This window comes from Enhydra lutris, unplaced genomic scaffold (genome assembly GCF_002288905.1).
Source record: "Enhydra lutris kenyoni isolate GAN:26980312 unplaced genomic scaffold, ASM228890v2 scaffoldscaffold50, whole genome shotgun sequence".
Taxonomy (NCBI): domain Eukaryota; kingdom Metazoa; phylum Chordata; class Mammalia; order Carnivora; family Mustelidae; genus Enhydra; species Enhydra lutris.
This window is the reverse complement of record NW_019154134.1, coordinates 1,999,720-2,013,379: the sequence shown is the minus strand read 5'-3', so window position 1 is coordinate 2,013,379 and position 13,660 is coordinate 1,999,720.

Sequence of the window (13,660 nt, the reverse complement as noted above, 5' to 3'; positions counted from 1 at the left end):
AAAATGTTGCTACGGCTGATGTCAGAGAAATTACTGCCTGTGTTCTTTTCTAGGATTTTAATGGCTTCCTGTCTCACATTTAGGTCTTTAATCCATTCTGAGTTTATTTCTGTGTATGGTGTAAGAAAGTGATCCAATTTCATTCTTTTGCATGTAGCTGTCCAGTTTTCCAACACCATTTGTTGAAGAGACTGGCTTTTTCCCATTGCATATTCTTGCATCTTTTATTGAAGATTAATCGACCATACAATCGTGGGTTTATTTCTGGGCTTTCTATCTTATTCCATTGATCTATGAGTCTGTTTTTGTGCCAGTACCATACTGTTTTGATTAGTATAGCTTTGCAGTAAAACTAGAAGTCTGGAATTGTTCTGCCTCTAGCTTTGTTTTCCTTTTACAAGATTGGTTTGACTATTCAGGGTTTCTTATGGGTCCACACAAACTTTAGGGGTTTTTTTTGTTGTTGTTGTTCGAGCTCTGTGAAAACTGCTGTTGCTAATTTGATAGGGATTGCATTAAATGTACAGATGGCTTTGGGTAGTATGGACATTTTAACAATATTTTTTCCTTCAATCCATGAACGTGGAATATCTTCCCATTTGTTTGTGTCCTCTTTAAATTCTTGCATCATTGTTTTGTATTTGTCAGAGTACAGGTGTTTCACTTTCTTGGTTAAGTTTATTCCTCAGTATTTTGTTATTTTTAGTACAATTGTAAATGGGGCTGTTTTCTTAATTTCTCTTTCTGTTGCTTCATTATTAGTGTGAAAAGCAAGAAATTTCTGTACATTGATTTTATATCTTGTGACTTTACTGAATTGGTTTACCAGCTCTGGTAGTTTTTTGGTGGAGTCTTTAGGGTTTTCTACATATAATATCTTGTCTTCTGCAAATAGTGAGAGTTTTACTTCTTCCTTACCAAGTTAGATAATTTTATTCCTTTCAGTTGCCTGATGGCTATGGCTTGGACTTCCAGTACTACATTGAATAAAAGTAGTGAAAGGGGAAATCCTAGTCTTATTCCTGATTTTAGGGAGAAAGCTTTCAGTTTTCCAGTGTTGAATATGACATCAGTTGTGGGTTTTTCATATATGGCCATTATTATGTTGTGGTATGTTCCCTCTAAACTTACTTTGTTGAGGGTTTATATCACGAGTAGATATTGTATTTTGTCAAATGCTTTTTCTGAGTCTATTAAGATGAGGATATCATTTTTATCCTTTTTCTCAGTAATATGATATATCATATTGATGGATTTATGAATATTGGACACCTCTAGCATTCCAGGAATAAATCCCACTTGATTGTGGTGAATCATTTTTTTAAATGTTTTATTGGATTAGGTTTGCTAATATTTTGTTGAGGATTTTTACATCTATGTTCATCAGAGATATTGGCCTATAGTTCCCTCTCTCTTTTTTTTTTTTTTTTTTGTAATGTCTTTATCTGATTTTGGCATCAGGGTAATGCAGTCTCATAGAATGAATTTGGAAGCTTCCCTTGCTCTTCCATTTTTTGAAAGAGCTTGAGAAGAATAGGTATTAACTCTTCTTTATTTATTTTTCTTTCAAGTTTTTATTTAACTTCAAGTTAGTTAACATATAGTGTAGTATTGATATCTGGAGTTGAATTTAGTGATTCATCACTTACATACAACAGCCAGTGCCTATCCCAACAAGTGTCTTCCTTAATGTCCATCACCCATCTAGCCCATCCCCCCACCCACAGCCCCTCCAGCAACCATCAGTTTGTTCTCTATATGTATGAGTCTCTTGTGGTTTGCCTCCCTTTCTGTTTTATCCTACTTTATTTTTCCTTCCCTTCCCCTGTGTTCATCTGTTTCGTTTCTTAAATTCCACTTATACGTGAAATCATACTGTATTTGTGTTTCTCTGTCTTTATTTTGCTTAGCATAATACCTTTCATTCTAATCATGTTGTTACAAATGACAAGATTTCATTCTTTAATGGCTGAGTAATATTACATTATAATGTAATATTACAACCATATATAATGTAATATTACTATAATATTACATTATAACCAATGTAGTATTACTATAATATTACATTATAACCACATATAATGTAATATTACTATATATATATTATATATATCTTCTTTATCCATTCATTAGTCAATGGACATTTGCATTCTTTCCATAATTTGGCTATAGTGGACATAGGTGCTATAAACATTCAGGTGCACATGCCCCTTCAAATCAGTGTCGTCTTTTGAATAAATACCTAGTAGTACAATTGCTGGGTCATAGAGTAGTTCTATTTTTAACTTTTTGAGGAAACTTCATACCGTTTTCCAGAGTGTTTGTACCAGTCTGCATTCCCACCAACGGTATAAGAGGGTTCCCCTTTCCCTGCATTCTTGCCAACATCTGTCATTTCCTGAGTTGGTATCAACTCTTCTTTAAATGTTGTGTAAAATTCTGTGAAGCCATCTGCTCCTGGACTTTGGTTTGTTGGGAGTTTTTTGATTACTGATTCAATTTTATTGCTGGTAATCGGTCTCTTCAAATTTTCTGTTTGTTCTTGGTATATGATTAATCCTTTTATATTGATTCTGTGTCCCATCCTACGTGTATAAGTGACATACATAAGACCCTAATCCCATGACTTTGTCACTGTTGGGTGAGTAAAAATATTCAGATTTCCTCTTTAAATGGAAAGGACTTTCAAGCCTCCATCTCTCCAGACCCATCCTGAAACCTCGCTCTGTACTGGAATACCACAAGAAATTTAGCAAGAGATAATGAAAATCTGAACTAAAATAGCAATCTGTTGTCTGTCCAAATTGCAGAATGTGTAGTTCAAACACTTCAGCAGTGGCCTAGTGGTTAAGAACACAAGCTTTGGGGTCAGATTGCCTGATTTCTTTTCATGGGCCTAGGATTTACTAGGCATCCTGTTTGTTGATTGTAACAGATATTGTTCTTTTCATTACTGTTGTTCCCAAAGTAATTGAATGAAGGTGTGGTAGGCAGTATGATGGCTCCCAAAATATGTCCATATCTCCTCATCCTGGAAACTATGACTATATTACTTTCCACAACAAACAGAAATATTGCAGATGGAATTAAGCCCTAGAGATTCTCTTAAATTATCTAAGTGGGTCCGGTGGTCTCACTATAGGCCCAAAAAAGCAGAAGATGAGGAAGAAGAATCAATTAGAAGAAGCAGGAAGAACATGAGGCATGGGAAAGGCTCGACCCACTGTTGCTGGCTTGAGAAATGAAGGGGCAATGAGCCAAGGAATACAGGCCACCTATGGAAGCTGGGAAAAACCCCAGCCAGAAACCAGCCAGGAAAAAAGACCCCAACCCTATTGCTATGTGGACATGAACTCTGCCAAGCACCTGAATGAGTCTGAATGTGGATTTTCCCCCATATACATCCCATATATACTATACCACTTATTATATGCCATATACTGCTGCAGAACAACTTTCAAGTGGGATGGTGTGACTAGAAATGGATGTGCTTGCCCCGTGTTAGACACCATGCTAGAATCTTCTCATGTGTCATCTCATTTAAAAACAGTGACTGGAGCATGTATATAGCAAGACCTTTACAATCAGGGTAGAAGGTCAAGAGTTGGACAACGAAAGGGAAAAACTTGGACCAGAAATCATGGCTGAGTTTACTCAATTTCACAATTAGAGTAATCTTCATGAAAATATATTATTTTTATTATAAAAAGTTCAAAGATGTAGGACAGAGAATAATAAGACAAAAATCAATTTATCCTTCACCCAGATTTAGCAAATAATGCCATATTTGACTCAGATCTTTTCTTTTATAATGAAAACAAAAATGTCCCCAATATGCTGTTGTCCCCATTGTGCCTGGCCTACTTTTGCCCCCTCCTTACTTCCCTGAGGTCACCACCTTCTTGAAGTGATGGGAATGCTCTGTCCAGATTTTCATACTTTTACTACCTATGCATGTACTCACATAACATTATCTGTTGTTCTGTCAGCCTTCCGCAGATGGTGCTGTGCATTCTGTCACTTGCCTTTTCAACCCCAAATTGTTCTCAGTGTTTATCTACATTGATATCAGCAGGTTGAAGTTATTTGTTTTAATTGCTTGAAGAACATTCTATGGAATTAATTACCCACAGTTTACTTACTTGTTTCCACATTGATAGACATTTAGCCTGTTTGCACATTTTTGCCATTATGGGACCCGCTGTCATGAGCTCTCTTGTACACGTGTTGCTGCGCACGTGTGAAGATTCTCTCTAGTTTGTGTACCTGCAACTCACATCTGGGAGAGGGCTCCTGCCCCAGAGGCCATCACATCTGTGCAGCTTCACCTTCTCTTGGCACTAAGAGTTGTTCTCAAAAATACTTGTCTCGACTGACACACCCACCAGCAGCATAGCAGAATTTCTCCACATCTTCGCAGCAATAGTTATTATCAGACTTTTAAAACATTTCCCTGGGACACCTGAGTGGCTCAGTTGGTTAATCACCTTATTCTTGGTTTCAGCTCAGGTCATGACCTCAGGGTCATGAGATCGAGCCCCACATTGGACTCTGTGCCTAGCATGGGGTGTGCCTGGGATTCTCTCTTTCCCTCTCCCTCTACTCCTCCCACTCCCTACCTTCCCTCTCTAATAAAAAAAATAAATATAATCTAAAAAACAAATAAACCATTTCCCTGATACTTGTGAAATTGTTCTTTTAATTACAACTTCCTAATTTCTAGTGCAATTGACCATCTTTCTATATCTTAACTGGCCAGTTTCTCTCTTCTAGAAATTGCTTATTTATATCTCTTGTCCATTTTTTTAATTGGAAGGTTTGTCTTTTTCTGGTTCGTTTGTTACTCATTATATAATCCCAAACACATTCCTTGCTCATTTAAGAATTAGAAATATCTTCTCCTTATCAATTTCTTACTCACTTTATTTTATTGTGGGTGCCTTTTTCTAAAATACAGAAACTAACTTGATATAGTCCTATGTATTGATCCTTTCCTTTGTGCTGTATGCTTTCTGGATCTTGATCGTGGAACCCTCTCTACCCCAAGAGAGATCTTAGAAGTTGACTTTGAGACCACCAAGAAAGGAGGGAGGTGAGAAGGGGCCAGATTCGTGAGCTATTCTGTCTTTGCTGCACTCAGAATAGTACTTCATATGTCTGTTTTATATTTGGACACCTGCATAGATTAGCACTGAAGATGTCTTGTTATTAAAAAAAAAAACAGAACTTCGAATATGGTTGCATTTGCTCAGAGTTTCCTGTCCACCAAGACAAAAACAGAAAGATGGTGAGCGACATGAACTCCTAAGAGAAAACAAAGAAAAAATATAATGTGCCATTTAAGTTTTGTGCACTGGGAAAAGGAGGACTGCCAATTTGCTTAGAGAGGGAAACTCTGAGCACTAAGTCTCAGGGGGAATGTGCCTGTGGAGCCTGGTGTGAAGGAGGAACATAGAAATAGCATAGATACTAGTTTTCAGAAGGTTCAGAGAGAGTCTCATATGGCCTTGGTTATGGAACTAGCAGGAGACAAGGAGTTCATCTCAGAATACAGAATACAGGGTCCTTTCAGGGCTTTATTGAAACAAGAAAGTATGTATATTCTGGCCGTGGCCCAAGTCACAGAACTGCTATGAGCTTCACATAAGAGCACACATTTGTGCCTTTGCATCTGGTGAATCAAAGGGTCTGCCTGAGAGAGCAATTCTTCCCTCACCAGGCATCCACCCTGGTTTTCAGCCTCTGCTCTCCTCTCTCTCCTCTCTGGTAGGAGGGAGAGGGCTTACTAGTTAATGAACTCCAATCCTTCGTGTTTTGATTGATTTGTGTGTTCAGCAGTTACAGAGGTGAACTCAGCAAGCACGAATCACTGCAACCTTCCAGTTTGTAAAACTTTGCCCACCCCCAACTCTACAGTTGTGAATTTTGTTCCTGTGACCACATGGGGAAATCAAGTTCATTCTTTATTGTCGGTGATAATTGGAGAAGCTGGCGTAACTTATTTTGAAACATACGTGTCTTTAGAGATGTGTTTCTATCCCTGACAAAAGAATAAAACATTTTACTTTATTATTAACCTGGCTTCTTCTTTAACTCTCTTGCTCCTCTCCATGTATTTATATTTTTTCCTATTTTTTTTTCTTTTTTCGGTTTATATTGTGCTCTCATTTTACATTCTTTGTTCTACAGCTCTTTGATTATGCTTCACTTCATTGTTTTTTTGTTTGTTTGGGTTTTTTTTGTTTTTGTTTTTGTTTTTATGTAACCTGCTTAGGTTTAAAATGGTCTGTTTCCTCAAACAAAGTTAGCACACATGATAATATGTTTCCTGGCATTCTGCCACTGCCCCGTCACCCCACTCTGTGGATTTAAGGCTTGCTTCCTCAGGAATGTGCAGAACTGTTCTGGATAAAGATAAAGTAAAGAATTCAAAACTCTTCTCCCAGGAAAGGCACGCAGAGTGATTTTTCATACCTGTACAGTAAAGAGGTTGAGTCAAGCATTTCCTTTGAGCTGTCAGAACATTAGTATTAAGCAATACTCATCCAGATTTTTCTACCCTCTCCCTAAATATGTATCAGAGAAACTTGCAATGTGTGTTAATCTGTGGGCATTTCCCCCAAGAAGTCTTTGTTCCATGGGTCTGGAAATTGAACCAAGTAAAAAGGACACAAAGATTTCTTGCCAGATTGTGAAAGACCTGAAGGCCCAGCTCTGAACAACTTTAAAACCCACACACACGCAGACTCCCATGTTTACTCGCCAAACACTATGGATCTCAACTTATACACGTTTCCAAGTGCAGAGGAACTGGATTCACTGGCTATTGCTAGGGTCTGGGCAGGCAGGAAATAGAATTCCATTCACAGGGTTTCATCAAAGTGTCTTTAATAAAGGAATTAGTTAGAGGGTAAATGGATCCAACAAAGGATGTTGAAGCTTCAGGGACTGCCAGTGAACAGCAAGGAGACATTTCCAGCCATAGAGCTGAAAAGGAAGGGAAGACAGTGTGTTCTAGAGCTCAGTGAGAACTGGAGATAGGAGAATAGAGCTGTCTCATAGGCACTGGGGTCACAGGCCAGTGTGGCAATGGCAGCGAGGAGACAAAGAAGGAGCCGGTGCAGCATAGCCCTTCTCCCATTCTGCCTCTCCTCTCCTGGCCAAACCCGATCATCAAAGCTGACATGCCAGAGACCCAGGATAGGAGGTCCATGGATCAGCCTCTTGGGACAGAAAAGGGTGGAGGAATGGCTGGCAGAAAAGGGATGGTTGGAAGTGGGCAGATGGAAAATAACCATCACTAGGGTTAAGAGTGAGAAGGTTTGAAATTTGCTCAAGACAGTCTTTTTAAGGACAATCTGACTTAGCTCATGAGACTTGGGATTGCAGATGGCTTAATTTATTGTGAAGAAGCACTCCAGTCTTCCAAATGACCTGGCCTTGGTAAGACACAGGAGCCAAGAACAGGCCATGAGAATTCTCCTGACCTGCCAGAGTGATATAGTGTTTGAGCTAGAAGGGCCCTTAGAGAAAGCCTCTAACTCAACCACTGATCTTTAGAAATAGGAAAAATGAAGTTTTTAATGTTCCTCCCTTCATTTCTCCCTTCCTTCTTAATAAGACAAATATTTATTTGATTGCCTACTGGGTACCAGGTACTGTTCTTGTGATGAGAATTCAACAGTGAACAGAACAAAATCCCGTTCTCCTGGAGCTTATGTTCTAACAGAGGGAGAGAGACAATAAACAACAATAATAAAAAATAAATAGGATAGGTCAAAAGGGGATATGTGCTGTGAAGAAAAATCAGGCAAGATAAAGGGTGGGAGAGCCAAGAAGGACAAGAGATGGGGTTTCTCCTTTATGCCGTAGATGTGGAAGACCTCTGTGGTTGACATTTGAGCTGGGATCAGAAAAAGGTAGAGGCTGAGCCATGTGGACTTCCAGGGCAAGAGCATGCCAGGCAGGCAGGAGGACTAGGAAGCGTCAGGACCCTGAGCTACGGTAGCACGCTTGGCACAGAGTTCAGTGAGAGAGGGGGAGGTGATAGGAGATGGAACTGGTGAGCCTGTGCTGTGAGCCAGGGCTGAGGAGCCTTGCAGGCTGTGTGGAACTTGGTGTCATTCCCAGGGTGATGGGAAGCCATTGGAGGGTATCAAGTAGAGCAGTGACATGGCTTCTGTTTTAGTAAGCTCCCTCTGAATTTGAGAGGCAGGACAGGGAGTTTTGGGGAGTAGGGAAGGAAAAAAAGAAACAAGCTGGGATTGGGAGGGAGACAAACCATAAGAGACTCTTAATCTCACAAAACAAACTGAGGGTTGCTAGGGAGTGGGGGGTAGGGAGAGGGTGCTGGGGTATGGACGTTGGGGAGGGTATGTGCTATGGTGAGTGCTGTGGAATATGTAAGCCTGATGACTCACAGACCTGTATCCCTGGGGCAAATAATACATTATATGTTAATAAAAAAATAAATAAATTAAAAAAAAAAAAAAGCTCCTTCTGGCCACGTGGAGACTGGTCCGAAGGGGGCAAGGACAGAAGCAGGGGCCAAGGCCAGTGAGGAGGCTGTAGCAGTCCTCTGGGGAAGAGGGAAGGATGGCTAGGAGCAGAGTAGACGTGGGTGGAGGTGGTGACAAGTGGTCGGATTCCAGATGTGTTGGAACAGAGAGCCAATAGGATTTGCTGCTGGATAACCAGCAGGGTAGTGGAACACTGGAATCAAGGATGACTCCAAGCATTCTGGCTTAAACATCAGGAAAGGTGGTGCTGACATTGCTGAGCTGGGAGAGGAGAAGGTTTAGTGGAGCCAGGGTAGAGACAGGAGTCAGGTGAGAGGCATGGAAGCCTTCAAAATGTTGTTTAGATGTCTATGCAAAGAAACCCATACACATGTATACTCATATAGTTGTGTATACGTGTGAGTGTGACTCTGACGCTCAGGACAGGGGTAAGGCTTGCATAAATTTGGAGTCATGAGCAATTGAGGTCATCTACAGAGTAAGTGTAGCTATAAAATAGAATAAAACTTAGCACTGAAACTGGAATATGCTAAGAATATTAATATTTATTATTGTTGTTGTTGTTATCATTGCTAATGGTCACCACGAGGTGCCAGGCATGGTGTTCAACATTCCACATTATTTTATTTAATGCTCCTACAGACTCTGTAAGAAATTTACTCTCATCCCCATTTTCCCTAAAACTAAAGTGAGGCACTAGGAATCCATCAGTCCTCTGAAGTCACATGGCTAGAATGTGGCAAGGCTGGGAAGGGAGCCCAGACAGTCTGACTCCAGTGGAAGCCGCCAGCCCCAGCGCACAGAGCAAGTCTGCGGCAGACGATGTCTGATAAGCTTCTCTCTGTGCTACGCTGCCTCTGCTGACGAAGTTCTTTCGTTTCCATGCAGTTACTCACAATGCAGAATCACACTCGAGCCTCACAGCAGCCAGATGTCAATCATACTCCATGCCCAGCCCCAGTTTGCAGACTTGATGCCGCGTCTCCCTGAAGCATCATGTAGAGGTTTGACTCCGGTGACTTGGAATCACCTACCTTTTGTGTCCCACTGGTGCTCAGCTCAGGACCTTACCCACAGCAGCTGCTCTGTCACGGCAAACCCACTGACCACGGGTGCGCTGTGACTTGTCTTGGTGATGAGGCAGAGAGGGCGAGAGGAAGTGCTAGCTTCATGGCTGGGAGTGTAAACTAGGGCCAAGAAAAAACTCACCTTTTGGGAGTCACACAAGACAGATGGCTTGTCTAGGAGAGTGAATCCCAGCTGAGGACATGAACTGGCAGGTGGTGAGCACCCTGGCCAGAGGCTCTGTTTGGTATCAGCCTTCCCTGGGGCGTGGCTCTCCTGGCCCCAGTCAGGGCTCCTCTCAAAGAAAGCTGTTTTACCGTTTTCTGCAGCTAAGGGGGTAGTACAGAGAAGAACATCACTTTGACTCCCTACCACTAGCCTTCAGAAATGTAGTGGAACTGTAATTGGCACCTTTTAAAGAGATATTTGCGTGAATAGACTATCAGTTCTTGGTTGTAAATAAACTGCTGTGAACCATCTGAAAAAGACAAAATGATCAGCAGCGTAACAAAATGCAAAGAGACACGCACCTCAAAATGCCACTCTGGTTGACCCCAACTGCATCATCTGTCACTTCCTCAACCTCCATTTCTGAAAGTTATCAGGAGCATGGGGTAAGGGGAAGAGCTCAGGCTTCAGAACCTGGCAGGCCTGGGCCTGAATCTATCCCTGATGTTCCCTGGTGGGGACTTGGGGCTAGGTGTTTAATTCCTGGGCACCTTGTCATTCTCCCTCACAATGTAGGGCAAAAGGGAGAATAGTTCTTAGTGCTTAGAGTTGCTGTGAGAATATAGCAGAATAGACATGGAAAGCACCAATGGAGGAACGGGGCCATCATGGCGCTTAGTATATCATGGCTCTTAGTATATCATGGCTCTAGGGATGCTGAGGAGGAGGAGAATGGTGATGTAGTCATGGTGATGATGGTGGTGATGGCGACAGTGGTGGTAGCAATTGTTATCATTGAGCATGAGAGGCCTGGCTGGACCCACAACTCTGTGGGATATAGCCTGGAAGCCTGAGAGGGAATGTCTGCTTTAAAGAAGAATGTTTAGGGGCACCTGGGTGGCTCAGTGGGTTAAGCCTCTGCCTTTGGCTCAGGGCTGGTCTCAGGGTCCTGGGATCGAACCCCAAATTGGGCTCCCTGCTCAGCGGGGAGCCTGCTTCCGCCCCTCTCTCTCTGCCTGTCTCTCTGCCTACGTGTGATATCTCTCTCTCTGTGTCAAATAAATAAATAAAATCTTAAAAAAAAAAGAAGGATGTTTAATGAGGTTTCACTAAAATGCTTGAAAACCCACCACTCAGTAAACTACTATTTATTATTAACAATGAGAATATGTCACATCTGTTCAATGTTCACTTATGGGCCAGTCATGGCCCCAAGTAGTTTATATGTATTTCATTTGCTGCTCTTGATAGCCCTTTGAAGAACAAAGTATAACTAGCTCCATGTCAGAATAGAAACCCAAGGCTCCTAAATGTTAAGTGTCAGATCCAAGGTCACACAGAAGAGCTGAAAGTCTGGGGAGAGCTAAAGCAGGAAGTCAAGCCTAGGGCTATCGGATTCCAGAGCCCCAGCTCATAACCCCTGTACCATATTGCCTGGGTTCTGAACAGATCTACCACAGCCATTCTAAGAGTTCAGGGCTCTCTGAGATAGTACAGGGTACATAGGGATGTTGCTGAGGTCTCTTATGAAAAGTTCACACACATCAATAGAAGTGTGTTTGAGAGACACATGAGGGTTTAACCTAGAGACTGCAAATAAGCAAATCAGAGAGATACCTTATTGGCCCTGCCTAGTATTTCTGCATTTAAGAGCAGGATGTTTCCCTTTGAAAATCCAGATATTTTGCTTTTCTTTGAAAGTGGGATGATCTAGAAAAACTGGATCATATTCCAGAATGCCTTCAGTTAACTGGAGGGCTCCCACCTTTAGCTCAGGTGTATTTTCTTCAGTTGGCCCAGTGCCCAGAACTCCTTCTTTCTTTTGCCTGCCAAGTTTGTTTGTTTGTCCCTCTGGCCTGACCCTGTAGCTATTTGCAGAGCACCCTGTTGTTGAAGCTCACATGGGGACCAAAACACAGTTCAGGCTACAGTTAACAGAGCAGAGGTCCTTGCCCAGTAAATGCCAACCCTGAAGGAAGTGGTGAAGACCCAGACTTCCTGTGGATCACCTCCGTCAGGAAGCCATCTCCACTGGAAGAAGATCAGTCTGTTGCTGTAGCAACAGGAGTTTGCTCTGATCAGTCCTACCATCAGCCAAGGTCCCCCAGTGCCTGGTTTGCCTGCACTCTTTCCTGGCTGTTGACCATCACTTCCTTTCTGTCCCTTTCACAATATTCTGGCTACTCTTTGTTTGTCCTGTGGGCTTCCTCCTAAAACTACTTGAGAAGGGCATTGTTTTCTTGTTTAAAAATATCTTGCTTTCAGTTTACCACAGTAAGTTTCCATGTTCATGAGTGAGCAGGACCCTAGCAAGCCAGTGAGATAATACAAAACCTCCTTTTGAATCTTTTGCTGAAAAGAGGCAGGTGTAAATAGAAGTAGAAATAAGAAACCATCTTGTCTATATTGCACTTTATGATTTTCAAGACACAGGGACATCTCTCTTGTTTGATCCTCAGAATAGTCCAGTGGGTGAGTAGAATGGGAGTAACATGTCCATTTTTCAGAGACTACAGCTCAGAAGAGACATGCTCTGAAAGGCTCAGTGGTCAGTAGGAGAGAGAATGTGGACTGGTGCCCAGGCCTGACCTGGAATGAATCTCCATGGCATAACTCAGCTCTTGCCTCACCAATTAGTTGACCATCTTATCATGAACCTTTGCTCTGAGGGAACTGAGCTAAAATGCAAAGGCCAAGGACCTACTCATTCTACTGGACTTCCTCCTATCTTTCCTTCTCCTCCTTCCACATGGCTCTGGAGCACCCACTCTGTGCCAGGCCCTGTGCTCATCCAAGGCTGTGCAACTAAGTCCGTATGAATAATGGCAAGAGAAGATGGGCTCCACTGCTTAAGAACGCCCCTTTGTGGGTTTTTGGCTTTTTAAATTTTTTTTTATTTTTAAACCATTGTGCAGCAACCCTATGTGCTGAGTGTGCCTATTTTGCAGATGGGATTTCAGCTCTGAAGAGCCACGTGACATACAGCTAGTGGGCCATAGAGCAGAAACACGTACTCTGGCCTTGATACTTTGGGCTCAATGCTCTTTCCAAGACTGATACTACTAACATTTAATAGTGCCTGGCACACAGTAGGTGTTTAAGCAATATTTGCAAACCATAAATTAACATCACAATACCTCTCAAAATGACTAAGAACTTCTAACATTAACGTTTCTCCTTCAAGGCCAAGAAAACAAGGCCTCTCAGAAATCTTACAAACCTATTCCTTAGAAGAAGCCAACAATGCCTGAAATTAATCACCATTATTTTCACCTAAAGCAATGTATGAAGCTAAAGGGATAGGAAAACAAACACCTCAGCTGTGACAGATAACTGCAGATAAAGCTTTTTCTTAGGTTTGTTGACATTCTTCTTTGCCCAAGGACAATCTGTTAAGAAGAAAATATTTTTCCCTATCTACTTCAAACTACATTCCAGACTCGAAGTCCAATATTGGATAGTAAGTAGTAAAGCAAATTGCTTAAACTTCTCAGGCTCCTTTTCCCTAGGTGACTTTCCTGATCTACCATGGGGAGGCTCCCAAGAATCTCCTCCCTGGGTTTTATTCTCTTTTGCAACGTGGTGGGAGATACCTAGGGAGCAGTTTGATAGGAAAGCTTAGGCTTGGATTGGTTCACACATCAGTACAGAAGCGTTAAGTAAGTTCAAGACCATTTCTGTGGTATGAACCTTTCCTCTTGGAGGCCTGGCTGTCCACACCCTTCACCTTGGGATGATCCCAGTGGCTCTATTGCCTGGCACCACTCTCTAAACTGGCCCACCCTTCCTTGCAGAAGGTGGGGCCAGAGTCAGTTTTCCTCTGAAAAGGGCAGCCTAGATGCAGGCAGGTGACAGAGCTGCTGTCCCCCAGCTAACAGCCTCCTCTCCCTCCTCCATCACTTGGC